We start from the raw sequence: 20,020 nt of genomic DNA, 5'->3' as shown, positions 1-20,020 counted from the left end.
TTTAGGCTTGTCATAACAAAGGGGTTGAATAAAATAAATTACTAAGACATTTCCGCTTTTCATTTCAAATATTTTTATTTATTTAAAGAATTTCGAAAAACATAATTATTCTTTGACAATATTCGGTATTATGTGTAGGCCAGTGACAAAACATCTCAATTTACTCCATTTTAAATTCAGGCTGTAACACAACAACATGTGGAGAAAGTAAGGGGGTGAGATGAATACTTTCTGAATGCACTGTACCTCCCGGTTGAATACCCTAAACACAGCTTTTATAAGTGTTGGGCATCATTAAATAGACATAACTTGATTCCATATTCACCAGTTCTCATGGCAAATACATGTTTCTTGTGTGTGTCATTGTTGAAATAAGAGATGTGTGTTTGTGTACACCTCTGTGCATTGTTCTTCAATCTGTCTTCAATCTGTCTTTATGTTTCCCTAAAACCGTACACATTGCCTTTACCCCAAATGGTCATACATCTATTTGGCTTTAATGGTAATCGGCATAGGTTGTCACACCTTCCTAAAGTATGAGGAGTTTTTTATGGCTTCACTTAATCTCAAGCCTCCCTCCAGGATAAGTACACCAGAGACATGTTCGATACATTTGATAGTTTATCCAAACATTAAGTACCTGCTGGTGAAATAGTATGTGAATGAACTCACATGTGAGTAGAATTGACTGTCTACGGCTTGCTACATAGATGTCAAATACTTTGGAATTGCAGCTGGAGCACCTCAGTTCTCATCATTACTGTAACAAATGGCAATTTCACCACTGTTTAAAGCTAGCTCCGTCCATATACTGCTCACTTAGACACACGTGTCATCTGTTCCTGTTTTTCGAAGCACCTCCGCTCCTGTTGTTACATTTAGATTTTTTGATGGATGTTATTTAAGTGTCATATTTTACAAATGCTCGGCTCTCATCAGTCTTCACAGTGGGGCATCGCACTGTCACGCATTGTCCATCACGCCAATTGCCAGCCAGCCCCTGCTAATGTGGGGCGGGGGGCCCCATGTGAATGCAGAGTAGAGATGGGACTGTGACGCAACAATGGAGCTGTGAAATTGATATGCAGATTTATTTTTATTTTTAGAGATTACCACTAAAAAAATAGAATGAGGGAAGGGGAGATGAATTGAGTGAGATGGACATGAAGAGTGAGTTAATAAATTATGTGCGTATTTTACTAGGTTAAAGGAGAGCGAAGTGCTGTGTTGGATCACGGTGTGTGTGTCTGTATGTTGCCATATTTGAGTTTAGTACGTGTCAGTGTACATGTCAGTTTTTCAAGCATCATACTCGTATCCGTCAGAAACAGTGCCATTACAAAGTAGTCCACAGAGTCTAGACACTGGTCTAAGGCCAGTTTGACGTTACCAGCGCTAATGGTTAAGGTTAGAATTAGAGAAAGGTAAGCTGGTCCTAGATCTGTACCTACGGGGGATTTCTACGTGGTGCACTAAATCAGGGGAGATCTGAGGCAGAACAGGGACAGCGCCAATGTAGATGTTCCACTCCCTCTCTCGGGGAGTGATTAATAGGCTATGACGGGAGCAACGTGCATTCCCTCTACTAAACTAAACCCCTCTGACTCGGCCTGTGTGTGAGAATGCGTCACCTCTGTATGCAGTATGTGTCTGACCAACTGAGTGACGGATATCTGTGGTGTTCATTGACACAGAGTTCTGCACACTGAGACATAGGGCTTAGAACTCCTCAAGACGACAGCATGTCGTCACCGTCAAATTGAAGCCCAAGGTAAGAGAACACACGTACACTGTGTACAAAACACTAGGAACATCTGCTCTTCCCATGGCATAGACTGACCAGGTGAATCCAGGTGAAAGCTATGATCCCTTATTGATGTCACCTGTTAAATCCACTTCAGTCAGTGTAGATGAAGGGGAGGAGACAGGTTAAAATATATATTTTTAAGCCTTGAGACAATTGAGACATGGATTGTGTCTTTGTGCCATTTATAAGGTGAATGGACAAGACAAAATACACTGCTCAAAAAAATAAAGGGAACACTTAAAGAACACAACTCCAAGTCAATCACACTTCTGTGAAATCAAACTGTCCACTTAGGAAGCAACACTGATTGACAATAAATTGCACATGCTGTTGTGCAAATGGAATAGACAACAGGTGGAAATTATAGGCAATTAGCAAAACACCCTCAAAAAAGGAGTGGTTCTGCAGGTGGTGACCACAGACCACTGCTCAGTTCCTATGCTTCCTGGCTGATGTTTTGGTCACTTTTGAATGCTGGTGGTGCTTTCACTCTAGTGGTAGCATGAGACGGAGTCTACAACCCACACAAGTGGCTCAGGTAGTGCAGCTCATCCAGGATGGCACTTCAATGCGAGCTGTGGCAAGGTTTGCTGTGTCTGTCAGCGTAGTGTACAGAGCACGGATGCGCTACCAGGAGACAGGCCAGTACATCAGGAGACGTGAAGGAGGCCTTAGGAGGGCAACAACCCTGCAGCAGGACCTCTACCTCCGCCTTTGTGCAAGGAGGAGCAGGAGGAGCACTGCCAGAGCCCTGCAAAATGACCTCCAGCAGGCCACAAATGTGCATGTGTCTGCTCAAACGGTCAGAAACAGACTCCATGAGGGTGGTATGAGGGCCCGACGTCCTTAGGTGGGGGTTGTGCTTACAGCCCAACACCGTGCAGGACGTTTGGCATTTGCCAGAGAACACCAAGATTGGCAAATTTGCCACTGGCGCCCTGTGTTCTTCACAGATGAAAGCAGGTTCACACTGAGCACATGTGACAGACGTGACAGAGTCTGGAGATGCCGTGGAGAACGTTCTGCTGCCTGCAACATCCTCCAGCATGACCGGTTTGGCGGTGGGGTCAGTCATGGTGTGGGGTGGCATTTCTTTGGGGGGGCCGCACAGCCCTCCATGTGCTCGCCAGAGGTAACCTGACTGCCATTAGGTACCGAGATGAGATCCTCAGACCCCTTGTGAGACCATAGGCTGGTGCAGTTGGCCCTGGGTTCCTCCTAATGCAAGACAATGCTAGACCTCATGTGGCTGGAGTGTGTCAGCAGTTCCTGCAAGAGGAAGGCATTGATGCTATGGACTGGCCCGCCCGTTCCCCAGACCTGAATCCAATTGAGCACATCTGGGACATCATGTCTCGCTCCATCCACCAACGCCACATTGCACCACAGACTGTCCAGGAGTTGGCGGATGCTTTAGTCCAGGTCTGGGAGGAGATCCCTCAGGAGACCATCCGCCACCTCATCAGGAGCATGCCCAGGCATTGTAGGGAGGTCATACAGGCACGTGGAGGCCACACACACTACTGAGTCTCATTTTGACTTGTTTTAAGGACATTACATCAAAGTTGGATCAGCCTGTAGTGTGGTTTTCCACTTCATTGTGAGTGTTACTCCAAATCCAGACCTCCATTGGTTGATAAATTTGATTTCCATTGATAGTTTTTGTGTGATTCTGTTGTCAGCACATTCAACTATGTAAAGAAAAAAGTATTTAATAAGAATATTTCATTCATTCAGATCTAGGATGTGTTATTTTAGTGTTCCCTTTATTTTTTGGGGCAGTGTATTTAAATCATCAGATTATTATGGTCACACACACATACAGTATTTAGAAGATGTTAATGCTGGTGTAGAGAAATGCCTGTGTTCCTAGCTCCAACAGTGAAGTAGTATCTAACAAATTCACAAAAATGCAAACTAATTTCTAAGTTGCACCCCCTTTGAACGGGGCCTTTGAACGTGGTATGTTAGTAGCTGCAAGGCGCACAGGTGCCAGGCACACCGATTTGAGTGTGTCAAGAACTGCAACGCTGCTAGGTTTTTCACGCTCACAAGTGTCCCGTGTGTATCAAGAATTTTACACCTCCCCAAGGGCATCCAGCCAACTTGACACAACTGTGGGAAGCATTGGATACAACATGTGCCAGCATCCCTGTGTAACGCTTTCAACACCGTGAAGAGTCCATGCCCCAACAAATTGAGGCTGTTCTGAAGGGGGGGGGGGGGGGGGGGGGTGCAACTCTATATTAGGAAGTTGTTCCTATTGTTTTGTACACTCATTGTATGCTATGATAGTCTATTCTCACACACATGTACACAGTTGAACTAACTGAAACCTGAATTGAGAAAAACACACATTGTAAGTTAACAGTCAACATAAAAAACAAGACATACTCTTACACATTACAGTCAAATATCCATGTATTTAAATAAAGTACTTGTGTTAAAAAACATATGTAGGGCAAACATACTTTGGGGAAGTCTGTGTGAGAGGTGCCAACACGCTGTGAGATGGGAGTGTAAATATATCCACTTTAGACACTCAGTGGTATGATACAACCCTCCAAAACCAGAGGAGAGGAGTGAGATAAGATCATGTGGGCATATCTGGTAGAAATACATCTCTGTGGTCCTCTTAAAATGATTAAGAAGGGCATGGGAGGTACAACATCTAGATCACTTTGAGCACATCTTGGTTGGCGATAGCGGCCATATTCTGGGTATAGCAGGGTGGCAGTGCTGGGTTAGAGAGTGCTGAGACGGGTGGCATCATCGCAGCTTGGTGGTAGCTGGCCCTGATGATATCCAGAGGAGGTGGTTGGTTTCACCCTGTGCCCAAATGCCCGCGTGCCCACCAGCCAGCCCCCATCTCTGAGTAAAGATTCCCCCTGTGGCCCAGCCTCCTCGCCAGCCCCTCTCCACTAGCCAAGTCAGAGGATAGAAGGTAGGGGTTGGCATGCAGAGATGTGGGTGGGGTGGGGTCTGGGGGTGGGGGGCAGGCAGGCTGGGAAAGGATGATATGGAGAGAAATGAAGAAAGAGATGTTAAGGACGGGGCGTGGTTTAACTTCTGAAAAATGGCCATGAGAAAGCAACAGGAAAAATAGCCCAAAAAAACTATGCCAGTTGGCCATATTTAGTGTATACTGTACAGTATTGCTAACAGGTACCCAGGGAGGGGTGTTAAGGCATGTTCCCCTCCAATTCACAGCACTATGTAGAGGCCCCAGAGTGCTTCGCAAAGCTACCTGTTCCACCGGCAATGACCTGGACACCACAGGTACAACACACACACACATTCTCAGTCAGACAGTGATATTGAGCATTAGACACTGACAGCTGTTCTTGTTCTGTGTGCTGTATGTGAGCCTCGACATGTGTGTGTGGGTGTGTGTATTTTATTGATGTGTGTGTGATACATGGCAAGCCATACAGAGAAGACCAGCTCAGTATAGCTCTGCCGTATGGAGCCTGTCTGCCTGCTGGGCAGCTGATGGATCACTCCTGTGCTGCGAAAATAGTATCTGGTGTGTGTGTGTTGTGGGGGAAGGGCTTGTCTTTCTGCTGTCCTGACATGTTCATTTAAATGAGTAATTATTGCCTGCTCTGTTGCAGGGCCAAGATGTGCCACACTGCGTGTTTGTGCGAAAGAATTGAGGGACAGAAAGACTCTGTAGTTTGTGTGCACATTACAGAGAGAACAAGAGACAGACAATGCATGCGTATACGTACATACTACATGCCTGTTTTGTGTCTTTTCAAAACAGTGTGTGGTGATTGTTGTCTGTATCAGACTGCAGGTGGGCAGGACCATCGGTGGGCACCAGACCCACCACCGCAGGTGTGGCACAGCATGAACAACCTCAGCCAGCAGTCTGTGTGTGTGAGTCCGTGCGTGTACACACGTACATGCCAGACCTACCAGTCATAAAAGATTAGAGTACAGGGTTAGAATCATACCTGTCGTCAGCCAGGAGAAGAAAACCCAGGCACATACGTCATTGTTCCCTCATTGTCTACACAAGCCATCATTATAGGCTTTAGGTATCCATTCGTACTGAATTACTCCATTTGAAACCTGCTAGATGATTGCTTTTATTAGCCGTGTTTTAGTAGGTACAGTTATATACTCCCGTTTCCTCAGTAGTTTAGCATGTAGTGAGGATAGATCTGTCTTTACTCAGTGCTAGATGAAGAGGCTTAATTAAGGCACTCAAGGAGCACTGAGCGGATCTAAGCTTTCCACAGACACTCTTACATCCTGCCACTCAAATCCAGCAGGAATTCAGTTACCAAGCCCTCTTTTACTGGGTCCACTGTATTTCTATGGAGCCATAACCATAATCACGCCACTGGCATTAATTGGCCAGTAATTGTGGAGTCTCTGCACCTGTGCGATGCTAAATTGTGTGCACTGTGCTGGCACAATGACCCATAATTTTGGTTCATTTCTCTCTCTTTCTTTTTTCTCTCTCCTTCTCACTTCTGTCGGGTTTCCCTCTTTAGTGTGTCGTGGTGATGGGGGAGAGAGCTAGTCTAATCAAATAATTTGTTCAAGGGAATTAGATTTGTTGAGCCGCCTGCCTCTATTAAAAACTTAATAAAGAGTAGAATCAATTTCTAAATCATGTTTGTCTATGTGATACTATCTTCTTGGTTCTCTATAGTCTGATATGTCATCTTCACCTTACAAATGTAGGCAAAAAGATTTTCCCAACCGTTAGATACAACTTACTTGGTTGAGATAGCTAGTTGCTTGAAGTTATAATTGTGGTAATTTTAATACAGAGAAAATGATTAGTCAACATGTACAGTAATTCTCTCCAAGACCAGACCTTTCTATAGATGCAAATCTTTCTGCAAATCATGACTATAATTTGTAGGGGCACAATTATATTAATTAATTGTTATTTTTCTCAATTAGGCCAATTCATTTCTTTATTGAGAAGTATCCACCCCCACATTTGAAATCTGGTTTAGGTTGTCATAGCCATTGTGTTCTGTTCCTCACACAGAGTTCTCTGAGCAACGTTCACACTCAGTTCCTGTTGCTTCTAGAGTCTCTGGATGAGTTTTGGGAGGTTATAGATTTCTGAAAATACCTGGGTTCTAGTGTTGGCTCGTCCAGGAATACAAGGAATGGACCATTCCCAAGAACTAGTCAGCCCTTCCCCCTCTGAGGGGCCTAAATGTATCTCACTGTTACAGTATCCAGAGGACTGACTATTGAATGAGTGATAGAATAATGATATAGTATCCATGTTTGGTATCTATCTTAAATGTGTTCACATAGGACAAATCTGATGCTACTTACATAGATGTATTATCTCTGTGGTAAATTGTATCTGTACAGAGTGAATTCTGATTTACTCCATTACGCAAAGGATTTTTATTGTCCTCTCAGGAATTTGATCACATTTACATTGGTCTCATCTCCCACACAAGCCTTTAAATGCTGTGACACCCTGTGGAGATTGGGCCTTGGTGGTCAGGTTGCACTGTAAACTTTCATTGGTCAAAGGTGGTTGGTTATATGGTTGAAAGGTTACACCTTCAGATGTTATAAATGGAATTAAATGCCTTTGTTTTCTCTCTTATCCTGTATCAGGTCCACGGAGGAAGGTTGCATGATCAATTATAATTGCCTAGGCTTCTAGGCTTCTGGCCTAGTAAGCATCTCTTTGTCCATGCTTTGCCTTGTAAGTTAACCTCTATATGACTAGAATAATGCTTAGTTAATGTCAGTATTGCCTTGTAATGGATGGATTAACAACATTGCATTCACTCCACATCACCAGCCAGTATAACAAAGTGAAAAGAAGGTAGCCTGATCTTTGTGGCCTAAATAAAACATTTAATATGTAAGATTTTGGTCAAATCCAATATAACACAGTATAGAGTGAAACCCTCTGTATTGTCAAGTATTGTGGTGTCAATATCATGTTCTGGGTATGCTTGTCACAGGCAGGGACTGGAGAGTTTGTCAGGATCAAAACAAATATGAAAGGAGTCTTCTGAATACCTCACATTGGGATAGAGTTGTCTTTTTTACCGGAACAAATACATAATACATTTTAAAGCCAAAGATAGACCAGAATGGCTTTTAAAGAGGTGTTGAGTGGCCCAGTCCTGACTTAAAACTGGCTGAAAATCAGAGACTAGGTTTACATATTTCTGTCCATCAATGATTGCCAACTAAATTTACTGAGCTTGAGCAATTTCGACAAAAACAATGAACACCTTTCGAAATATTGAGTTGAACCCCCTTTTTGCCCTCAAAACATCCTAAACTCCTCGGGGCATGACCTCTACAAGATGTCAAAAGCGTTTCACAGGGATTCTGTCCCATGTTGACTCCAATGCTCCTCAGAGATATGTCAAATTGGCTGGTAGTGTATCTCTACTCCAAATAGCTCGTTCCATCTTATCCCACAGATGCTCAATTGGATTGAGATCTGGTCACTCGGCAGGCCACTGCAGTAAGCTGAATTCACTTTCATGTTCATGGAACCATTCTTGGGCAATCCAAGCCTTGTGGCATTATCCTGCTAAAAACTAAATTCACAGACGGAAACACTGCTGCCATGAAGGGATTCACATGATTGGCAATGATGTTCAGATCACAGGAGGCTGCTAAGGGGAGAATGGCTCATAATAATGGCCAGAACAGAGCAAATGGAATGGCATCAAACACCTGGAAACCATGTGTTTGATGTATGTGTTACCATTCCAATAATTCTGCTCCAGTCATTACCACAAGCCCGTTCTCCCCAATTAAGGTGCCACAAACTCCTGTGGTTCAGATATCCTGTGGCATTCAAACGCTGCTCCACTTTTATCAAGAGGCCCAATGTGTGCCATGAAAACACACCCCACACCATCACACAACAACCACCAACCTGCAATGTTGACAGCGGGCATGATGGACCCAAGTACTCATGTGTTTTTCTCCATACCCTAGTCCTCCCATCAGTCTGAAACAGCCATCAGACCAGGCAGTTTTTCCAGTTTCGTTCCTTAGCCCACTGCAACCAAAGTTTCTTGTTTTCTACTGAAAGAAGTGGAACTCTAAGGTCGTTGGCTGCCATACCCAATTCGTGTTAAAGTATGACAAGTTGTGCATTCTTTTATTGGTCTTTGGGCACCAATGTTGTACTGGACTGTCAGTTGAATAACTGTAACCCGTCTGTTGCTCTGAACAATGTGGAATGTGTACTCTGTATTGAATGACGGCACACTGTGCTTCAGTATTTTTAAACCGCTTCCTCCTACCCACATTTAGTCTATCAACTGATCTGACTCAATTTGATAAGCAAACACAGAGTATTATTGAGGAAACTTGGCTTCCACCTATCATATTCTGTCATGTCTGTGATCACAGACAAATGAAATATGTACAGTGCCTTCAGAAAGTCTTCACACCCCTTAACTGTTACAGCCTGAATTTAAAATGTATGAAATGTAGATGATTTTGGTACTGGCCTACACACAATACCCATTTAACGTCAGACTGGAATTATGTTTTTTGATTTTTTTTACAAATTAATAAAAAATTAAAAGCTCAAATGTCTTGATCCAATAAGTATTCAACCCTTGTGGTACGTACGGCAAGCCTAAACAAGTTCAGGAGTAGAAATGTGCTTAAAAAGTCTGATAATAAATTGCATGGACTCAATCTGTGTTGCATGGGCTCAATAGTGTTTAACTTCTTGGTGACTGGGGGGCAGTATTGAGTAGCTTGGATGAATAAGGTGTCCAGAGTAAACTGCCTGCTACTCAGCCATAAAAGCTAGAATATGCATATAATAGTATAGTATATTAGTGTATTTGGATAGAAAACACTCTGAAGTTTGTAAAACTGTTCGAATGATGTCTGTGAGTATAACAGAACTCATATGGCAGGTGAAAACCTGAGAAAAATCCAACCAGGAAGTGGGAAATCTCAGGTTTATAGTTTTTCAACTCCTTGCCATTCCAATATACAGTGTCTGTGGGGTCATTTTTCACATCCTACGGCTTCCACTAGATGTCAACAGTATTTAGAACCTTGTTTGATGCTTCTACTGTGAAGGGAGGCCGAATGAGAGGGGATTGAGACAGGTGTCTGGCAGATTGCCACGAGTTCGTGACGCGCGGTCATGTGAAAGTTAGCTTGCTTTCCATTGCTTTTCTACAGACAAAGTAATTCTCCGGTTGGAACATTATTGAAGATTTATGATAAAAACGTCATAAAGATTGATTCTAAACTTCGTTTGACATGTTTCTATGGCCTGTAATATAACTTTTTGGGCTTTCCGTCCGACCTTTCGGCTGGACTTGCACGCGCGTTTGGATTTGTTTACCAAACACCCTAACAAAGGAGGTATTTGGACATAGATTATGAACTATCGAACAAATCAAAAAAAAAATGTGGAACTGGGATTCCTGGGAGTGCATTTTGATGAAGATCATCAAAGGTAAGTGAATATTTATAATGCTATTTTTGACTAATGTTGACTCCAATACATGACGGATATCTCTTTGGCTGTTTTGGTCTCTGAGCGCCATACTCAGATTATTGCATGGTATGCTTTTTCCGTAAAGCTTTTTTGAAATCTGACACCACGGTTGCATTATGGAGACGTTTATCTAAATGTCCATGTACAATAGTTGTATCTTTTATCAATGTTTATTATGAGCATTTCTGTAAATTGATGTGGCTCTCTGCAAAATCACCGCATGTTTTGGAACTACTGAGAGTAACACGGCAATGAAAAATTTGATTTTATATATAAATATGCACTTTATCGAACAAAACACACATGTATTGTGTAACATGATGTCCTATGAGTGTCATCTGATGAAGATCATCAAAGGTTAGTGATTCATTTTATCTATATTTCTGCTTTTTGTGACTCCTCTCTTTGGCTGGAAAAATCGTTGTGTTCTTCTGTGACTTGGTGGTGACCTAACATAATCGTTTGGTGTGCTTTCGCTGTAAAGCCTTTTTAAAATCAGACACTGTGGCTGGATGAACGAGAATTGTATCTTTAAAATGCTTGAGGAATTTGAATTATGAGATTTTTGTCGTTTTGAATTTGGCGCCTTGCCCTTTCACTGGCTGTTGGCGGGGTGGGACGCTACCGTCCCAAATATCCCAGAGAGGTTTATGATTTTTATGATTTTTGAATGGCTACCTCTTCTCTGTACCCCACACATACCCTTATCTGTAAGAAATGAATGCAGGGAAACTTAAATCAGTTCTACCAAATTTCTATCAACATGTTAAATGTGCAACCAGAGGGAAAATAATTCTAGATCACATGTACTCCACACACAGAGACGCGTACAAAGCTCTCCCTCACACTCCATTTGGTAAATACGACCACAACCCTATCCTCCTGATTCCTGCTTACAAGCAAAAATTAAAGCAGGAAGCACCAGTGACTCGGTCTATAAAAAAAGTGGTCAAATGAAGCAGATGCTAAACTACAGAAGTGTTTTGCTATCACAGACTGGAATATGTTCCGGGATTCTTCCGATGGCATTGAGGAGTACACCACATCAGTCACTGGCTTTATCAATAAGTGCATCGAGGACGTCGTCCCCACAGTGACTGTACGTACATACCCCAACCAGAAGCCATGGATAGAGCTGCTGCTTTCAAGGTGCGGGACTCTAACCCGGAAGCTTACAAGAAATCCTGTTATGCTCTGCGATGAACCATCAAACATGCAAAGCGTCAGTACAGGGCTAAGATTGAATCATACTACACCGGCTCTGACGCTCGTCTTATATGGCAGGGCTTGCAAATTATTACAGACTACAAAGGGAAGCACAGCTGTGAGCTGCCCAGTGACACAAGCCTACCAGACGAGCTAATCACTTCTATGCTCGCTTTGAGGCAAGCAACAAAGAGGCATGCATTAGAGCATCAGCTGTTCCGGCCCACTATGTGATCACGCTCTCCGTAGCCAACGTGAGTAAGACAGTTAAACAGGTCAACATACACAAGGCTGCAGGGACAGACGGATTACCAGGATGTGTGCTCCGGGCATGTGCTGACCAACTGGCAGGTGTCTTCACTGACATTTTCAACATGTGCCTGATTGAGTCTGTAATACCAACATTCTTCAAGCAGACCACCATAGTCCCTGTGCCCAAGAACAAAAAGGCAACCTGCCTAAATGACTACAGACCCATAGCACTCACGTCCATAGCCACGAAGGGCTTTGAAAGGTTGGTAATGGCTCACATCAACACCACTTTCCCAGAAACCCTAGACCCACTCCAATTTGCATACCGCCCAAACAGATCCACAGATGATGCAATCTCTATTGCACTCCACACTGCCCTTTCCCACCTGGACAAAAGGAACACTTATGTGATAATGCTATTCATTGACTTCAGCTCAGCGTTCAACACCATAGTACCCTTGAAGCTCATCACTCAGCTTCGGATCCTGGGACTAAACACCTCCCTCTGCAACTGGATCCTGGACTTCCTGACGGGCCAACCCCAGGTGGTGAGGGTAGGTAGGAACACATTTGCCACGCTGACCCTCAACACTGGGGCCCCCCAGGAGGGCATGCTCAGTCCCCTCCTGTACTCCCTGTTCACCCACAACTACATGGCCAGGCAGGACTCCAACACCATCATTAAGTTTGCAGACGACAGTGGTAGGCCTGATCACCGACAACAACGAGACAGCCTATAGGGAGGAGGTCAGAGACCTGGCTGGGTGGTGCCAGAATAACAACCCATCCCTCAACGTAACCAAGACTAAGGAGATGATTGTGGACTACAGGAAAAGAAGGACTGAGCATCCCCCCATTCATTGTAGTGGAGCAGGTTGAGAGCTTCAAGTTCCTTGGTGTCCACATCACCAACAAACTAGAATGGTCCAAACATACCAAGACGGTCATGAAGAGGGCACGACAAAGCCTATTCCCCCTCAGGAAACTAAAAAGATTTGGCATGGGTCCTGAGATCATCAAAAGGTTCTACAGCTGCAACATCGAGAGCATCACTGCCTGGTACTGCAATTCCTCTGCCTTCGACCGCAAGGCACTACAGAGGGTAGTGCGTACAGCCCAGTATATCACTGGGGCAAAGCTGCCTGCCATCCAGGACCTCTACACCAGGCGGGTCAGAGGAAGGCTCTAAAAATTGTCAAAAACCCCAGTCACCCCAGTCATAGACTGCAAGCGATACCGAAGTGCCAAGTCTAGGACAAAAAGTCTCGGACAAACTGCCTTTTCAACAGTTTTTACCGGCCACCAGAGATTCTGGGTTCGAGCCCATCTCTGTCGCAGCCGGCCGCGACTGGGAGGCCTATGGGGCGACGCACAATTGGCCCAGCGTCGTCCGGGTTAGGGAAGGTTTGGCCGGCAGGGATATCCTTGTCTCATTGAGCACGAGCGACTCCTGTGGCGGGCCAGGTGCAGTGCACGCTGTCCAGGTTGCCAGGTGTACAGTGTTTCCTCCGACACATTGGTGCGGCTGGCTTCCGGGTTGGAAGTGCATTGTGTCAAGAAGCAGTGCAGCTTGGTTGTGTTTTATTTCGGAGGACGCATGGCTCTCGACCTTCGCCTCTCCCTCTCCGTACGGGAGTTGCAGCGATCAGAAAAGACTGTAACTACTACCAATTGGATACCACGAAATTCGGGAGAAAAAGGTAAATAAATAAATAAACTGAATAGAGCTAAGCACATGCAAAACCTGGTTGTCTGCTTTCCAACATACACTGAGAGACATTCACCTTTCAACATTACAATAACCTAAAACACAAGACCAAATATACACTGGAGTTGTTTACCAAGACGACATTGATGTTCTTGAGTGTCCTAGTTACAGATTTGACTTAAATCGGCTTGAAAATCTATGGCAAGACATGGAAATGGGTGTCTAGCAATGATCAACAGCCAACTTGACCGAGCTTGAAGAATTTAAAAAATAATAATGTGCAAATATTGTACAATTCAAATTTCAAATGTATTTTATATATAGCCCTTCGTACATCAGCTGATATCTCAAAGTGCTGTACAGAAACCCAGCCTAAAACCCCAAACAGCAAGCAATGCAGGTGTACAATCCAGGTGTGCAATGCTCTTAGAGACTTACACAGAATATTAGTGTTTTATTTGTCGTTTTTTTATCTGATTTTCTATGTTTGAAATGTTTTTCCTCTTTGACATGAGTATTTTCTGTAGACTTGAAAATAAAAAAATTCAAAAATAATTTGGGGGAAACAAAAGGAAAGATGGATTATTTTGGGGGGCACATTATTTGTCCTGTTGAATGTAGACTACCTAAAGTAAACATTTTATAACATAATGATTTGGTAAGAGTTTGCGAGGACCAAACAAGGTCGAGTTTCTTTTATTCAAGTCCCAACAATTGTTTCCAATTGTTTCTTTAAATACAAGGTCATACTTGGCCAAATGGTACCACACAGAACTCATTGTTGGTTGCCTAGCAATGCTACTAAAATATATTAAAACACACACACTCCTGTCGCCAAGACTGAAGCAGGCAGCGACCCTCAAATTGAAGGGGTCACGCAGAAATATTGCTTTTTGCATTTAAGAATAACAAACAGAATGCAATGATGGCTGTACACAAAGACGAGGCTGATGGGGTGGAACAGACAAGAGCAGAGCGTTTGTCGAAGTTATTCGAATAATTCCTCTTTGCCTGACTCTCTGTTGTCAAATATGAATAGATGTTTGTAAGAGCCTATGTGCGGCATCCAGGAAAACCCTTGACAGCACTAGAAACAAATCATATTTAGGGCACAAAATAATGACTGTATTACATAACACTAGCAGGGGGATATATCTCTAAATCTGTATTTTTACAATGTCGATTTGTAATTCACCAATTCATTGTGTGAATTATTTTCCCTTGCAGTGGTAACACCTTTGAGGAACAAGCTCAATGCCAACATGCATTTATGGTAAGTTAGGTAATCAAATATGTATTTATTGGTATTTTCTTATGTTATATGTCGCATACCATGGTATTTCCTGATTTATAGTGTTGGAAACATTCCACATGAATGTTGTACCCTATTCCATATAATGGCCTTGATCTTCAACATTCAACAATTGCAAACTCCTCTTCCCCCTGTCTCTCCCTCATTTGCATGGCTGTAATTAGTGTGTGAAGGAGCCGTTTCTCGTGTCTTTCAGGAGCCCGGACTGCAGCGGCTTGCAGAACCTCAGTGATGTTTTGGAGATAGAATTCCTGTCACCTGCCACCCACGAAAAATCTGTACGTTGTATTTCCCTGTTTCAAACACCTAGCCCTCACAATTACCTCTTCCGAGCAATCGTGTGTGTGGTGGACAGATATATATTTTTCTGTCTGTTATTCTTTTTTATGTTTGCTGGAGGTGGGTGTGCATCCCCTTTAATTGGGTTGTTTGCAGAAAAAAATCATTTGAATAACAAAGATGGCAGAATCCTTGCCACTATCAAGATTGCTTTAATCACACATTTATCCATTTATCTTTTTCTTTTTTTACTTGCCGGCGGATGGGTTGAAAGGGTGCCGTGTTTATCCGCTGTCGCCGCAGTGATTAATGCCTCAGCATCATTAACATTCGGAAGAGTGAAAAGTTTACTTGACCAGATGTTGACATTTTACCTGCCATCCTCTTTTTAATGGATCGCTTGGAGTCAAAAAAGGGGTTTCTCATTACACGAAAAGCAATATGCAAAAAGAGAGCGAGTGTAGGGGAGGTGGATAGACTGGTAGAAAAGAGAAAGTGTTGTGTAGTGGGATAGAGGAAGTGAAGAGGGGTGGTTAGAGAGAGAGAAAGGAGAGACAGGAGGAGAGATTTCAGTGAATTCTGTGTCTTGATCAGTGATTCTGTGGTGTGTCTTGTAGAGTTTCAGTGTGGAGTGTGGGATCTGTTATCTGATCCTACATTCTGGAGTCAGCCATTCCTGATCAGGTGTGTGCAATGACCATCACTGCAGCCAATCGTTCCACCAGACGTCTGTACGAGGTGAGGGACACACGCCCACGACTATCCAACCTGATCAGTAGGCCTGTCTATATTATAAAAGATCACAACACACACAATATCCAAAATGAGACCTGCTACTTTTTAAATAAATTCATACAAAAGTCAAAGGATGCAAAAGTCATATAGTATAATACAAAAGTCATTTCAGGTGTTTGCTTCTTTGCATTGCTCAAATCATGCCACTACAGGCACAAGGTAATCATTTGAGTCAATTGGAGGTGTACCTGTGGATGTATTTCAAGGCCTAACTTCAAACTAGTATTAACACCTTGGTACCAAACAGCCGTCATAACGCTCAGGAAGGAGACGTGTTCTGTCTCCTAGAGATGAACGTACTTTGGTGCGAAGTGCAAATCAATCCCAGAACAACAGCAAAGGACCTTGTGAAGATGCTGGAGGAAACAGGTACAAAAGTATCTATGTCCACAGTAAAACGAGTCCTACATCGACATAACCTGAAAGGCCGCTCAGCAAGGAAGAAGCCACTGCTCCAAAACCGCCAGACTACGGTTTGCAATTGCACATAGGGACAAAGATTGTACTTTTTGGAGAAATGTCCTCTGGTCTGACGAAACAAAAATATAACTGTTTGGCCATAATGACCATCATTATGTTTGGAGGAAAAAGGGGAGGCTTGCAAGCCGAAGAACACCATCCCAACCATGAAGCACGCGGGTGGCAGCATCTTGTTGTGGGGGTGCTTTGCTGCCGGAGGGACTGGTGCACTTCACAATATAGTTGGCATCATGAGGCAGGAAAATTATGTGGCTATATTGAAGCAACATCTCAAGACATCAGTCAGGAAGTGAAAGCTTGGTCGCAAATGGGTCTTCCAAATTGACAATGACCCCAAGCATACTTCCAAAGTTGTGGCAAAACGGCTTAAGGACAACAAAGTCAAGGTATTGGAGTGGTCATCGCAAAGCCCTGACCTCAATCCCATAGAAAATGTGTGTGCAGAACTGAAAAAGCATGTGCGAGCAAGGAGGCCTACAAACCTGACTCAGTTACACCAGCTTTGTCAGGAGGAATGGGCCAAAATTCACCCAACTTATTGTGGGTAGCTTGTGGAAGGCTACCCGAAACATTTGACCCAAGTTAAACAATTTAAAGGCAATGCTAGCAAATACTAATTGAATGTGTGTAAACTTTTGACCCACTGGGAATGTGATGAAAGAAATAAAAGCTGAAATAAATAATAAATATTATTCTGACATTTCACATTCTTAAAATAAAATGGTGATCCTAACTGACGGATTAAATGTCAGGAATTGTGAAAAACTGATTTTAAATGTATTTGGCTAAGGTGTATGTAAACTTCCGACTTCAACTGTACATATTTTCACATACACCGGATAGGTGCAGTGAAATGTGTTGTTTTACAGGGTCAGCCACAGTAGTACGGCACCCCTCAGGTTTTCGAACCAGCGGCCTTTCGGTTATTATTCTAACCGCTAGGCTACCTGCTGCTTACCTACTTGCCATAGTAGTAGTTGGTGATTATGCATGCATAAAATAGGCATGATGGGTAAGAAATGTAAAGAAAAAGAGTCAGAGAGTATCAATTCATCAATCAGGACCACCAGTCAGTGTGAATAGAAAGGCCAGAGACCGGAATGGGAAGACAACTATTGCACTGAAGTAGTGTGACATCCCAGCCATCCTTCTGTTTAGATTAAGGCTTTGCTCTTTGGTTGTGGTTTTTGTGGCCACAATCCTCCCACTCACCACGGTCAAATATGTGTTTGGGATTTTCCCAGTGGTTCGAGTCAGGGGGACCGTGCTTCTGTCTCTTACTTACGGTCGTAGTTGAAGTTCTCCAAACCATCAACCTCATTGAACAGATGAGATGTCTCCCCGATACCTCAACCAGCTCAACCGTGGTGACCTCTACCCGTCCCATCCGGAGCCAGTCCCAGTGGGATGCGTCTCTCCCTTCCCAGGGAGTGTGATGAGACAGCAGCACAGTGCCAGGGCTTCCTGTTACAACTGGACCTCTACCTGGCCACTGTGTACCCAGCACCTTTGGGAAGGGAGAAAGTGTCTGCCCTCGTCTCATACCTCTCGGTGAGAGCCCTGGTGTGGGCAAACGCCGTATGAGGAGAAGGAGATGCGGCGTTGGACCACTTTGAGGAGTTCACCCGTCGCTTCCGGGCCGTCTTTGACCATCCGCCCGAAGATAGAGCGGCGGGGGAATGGCTCTTCCATATGAGGCAGGGGACGAGGAGCGCCCAGGAATTCGGCCTGGAATTCCTGACCTTGGCCGCCGGAGCCGGCTGGAACGACAGGGCCCTCATTGACCACAATCAGTGCAGCCTGCCCGAGGACGTCCGACGTGAGCTGGCCTGCAGGGATGCCACCATCTCCTTTGACGAACTGGTGGATTTGTCCATCTGGTTGGATAACCTGCTGGTCAACCGCGGACGTCCAGAGGAGGCTCTGTCGGTGCCATCTTCCAGCACCCCCGCTCCGGTGCCCATGGAGTTGGGAGGGTCTGCGCATAGGGAGACTGGAGGAGGAGGAGCCACCACGTGCACCATGTGTGGCAGCAGAGGGCACACTGCCGGTCGGTGCCGTGTTGGTTCCTCTGGGAGTCGAGGTGCCTGTTGGCACTCTGGCGTCACCCCAGGTGAGTCTGCACTATACTCATCCAGAGTCCTCTGTCCCTGGCCATGGAGACGCAGGGGGGTCACAAGGAGAAAATCAGTCTCTTCCTCGTTGAATGTCCTGCGTTTCCTGTGGTACTAGGCCTTCCCTGGCGGGCTCATCATAACCCCACTATTTCCTGGCAACAGAGGTCTCTCACGGGGTGGTCGTGAGAGTGCTCGGGGAGGTGTGTAGGGGTTTCTGTTGGTGCTACCACAGTGGAAATTCCAGACCAGGTCTCCACCGTGCGCATCCACCCAGAATATGCCGATTTGGCTCTCGCCTGCTGAAAAAAGAAAGCGACTCAATTACCACCTCATCGACGGGGGGGATTGTGCGATAAATCTCCTGGCAGACGCTGCGCTTCCCAGGAGTCACGTGTATCCCCTGTCGCAAACGGAGACAGCGGCTATGGAGACATATGTCTCTGAATCCCTGCGTAAGGGGTACATTCGGTCCTCCACTTCACCCGCCTCCTCAAGTTAATTTTTTGTGAAGAAGAAGGATGGAGGTCTACGCCCGTGCATTGACTATAGAGGTCTCAATCAAATCATGGTGAGGTACAGTTACCCGCTACCTCTTATCGCCATGTCGATTGAGTCAATGCATGGGGCGCGCTTCTTCACGAAACTGGATCTCCGGAGTGCTTATAACCTGGTGCGTATCCGGGAGGAAGACGAGTGGAAGACAGCGTTTAGTACCACCTCAGGGCATTATGAGTACTTAGTCATATCATACGAGTTGATGAATGCTCCATTAGTTTTCCAATCCTATGTAGACGAGATTTTCAGGGATCTGCATGGGCAGGGTGTGGAGGTGTATATCGATGACATTCTGATATACTCCACTACACGAGCCAAGTATGTGTCCTTGGTACGCAGGGTACTTGAACGACTGTTGGAGCATGGCCTGTACGTCAAAGCTGAGAAATGTATTTTCTTTCAGCAGGCCGTCTCCTTCCTAGAGTATTTCCACATCAGGGGTGGAGATGGAGAGTGACCGCATTGCAGCCGTGCGTAATTGGCCGACTCCCATCATGGTAAAGGAGGTGCAGCGATTTTTTGAGTTTGCCAATTACTACCGGAGATTTATCTGGGGTTTTGGCCAGGTGGCTGCTCCCATTACCTCCCTGCTTAAGGGGGGTCCCGTATGGTTGCAGTGGTCGGCTGAGGCGGACAGGGCTTTTGAGCAGCTAAGAGCTCTGTTTACTTCGGCTCCTGTGCGGGCCCATTCGGATCCCTCTTTGGCGTTCATAGTGGAGGTGGACGCGTCCGAGGCTGGGATAGGAGCCGTGCTCTCACAGCGCTCAGGTACGCCACCAAAACTCTGCCCCTGAGCTTTCTTCTCGAAGAAGCTTAGCCCAGCGGAGCGTAACTATGATGTTGGGGACCGGGAGCTGTTGGCTGTGGGTAAAGCGTTGAAGGCGTGGAGACATTGGCTTGAGGGGGCTAAACACCCTTTCCTCATCTGGATTGACCACCGCAACCTGGAGTACATCCGGGCAGCGAGGAGACTGAATCCTCCTCAGGCAAGGTGGACAATGTTCTTTACCCG

This window comes from Oncorhynchus mykiss, chromosome 23 (assembly GCF_013265735.2).
Source record: "Oncorhynchus mykiss isolate Arlee chromosome 23, USDA_OmykA_1.1, whole genome shotgun sequence".
Taxonomy (NCBI): domain Eukaryota; kingdom Metazoa; phylum Chordata; class Actinopteri; order Salmoniformes; family Salmonidae; genus Oncorhynchus; species Oncorhynchus mykiss.
Note: the sequence above shows the minus strand (reverse complement) of the source record.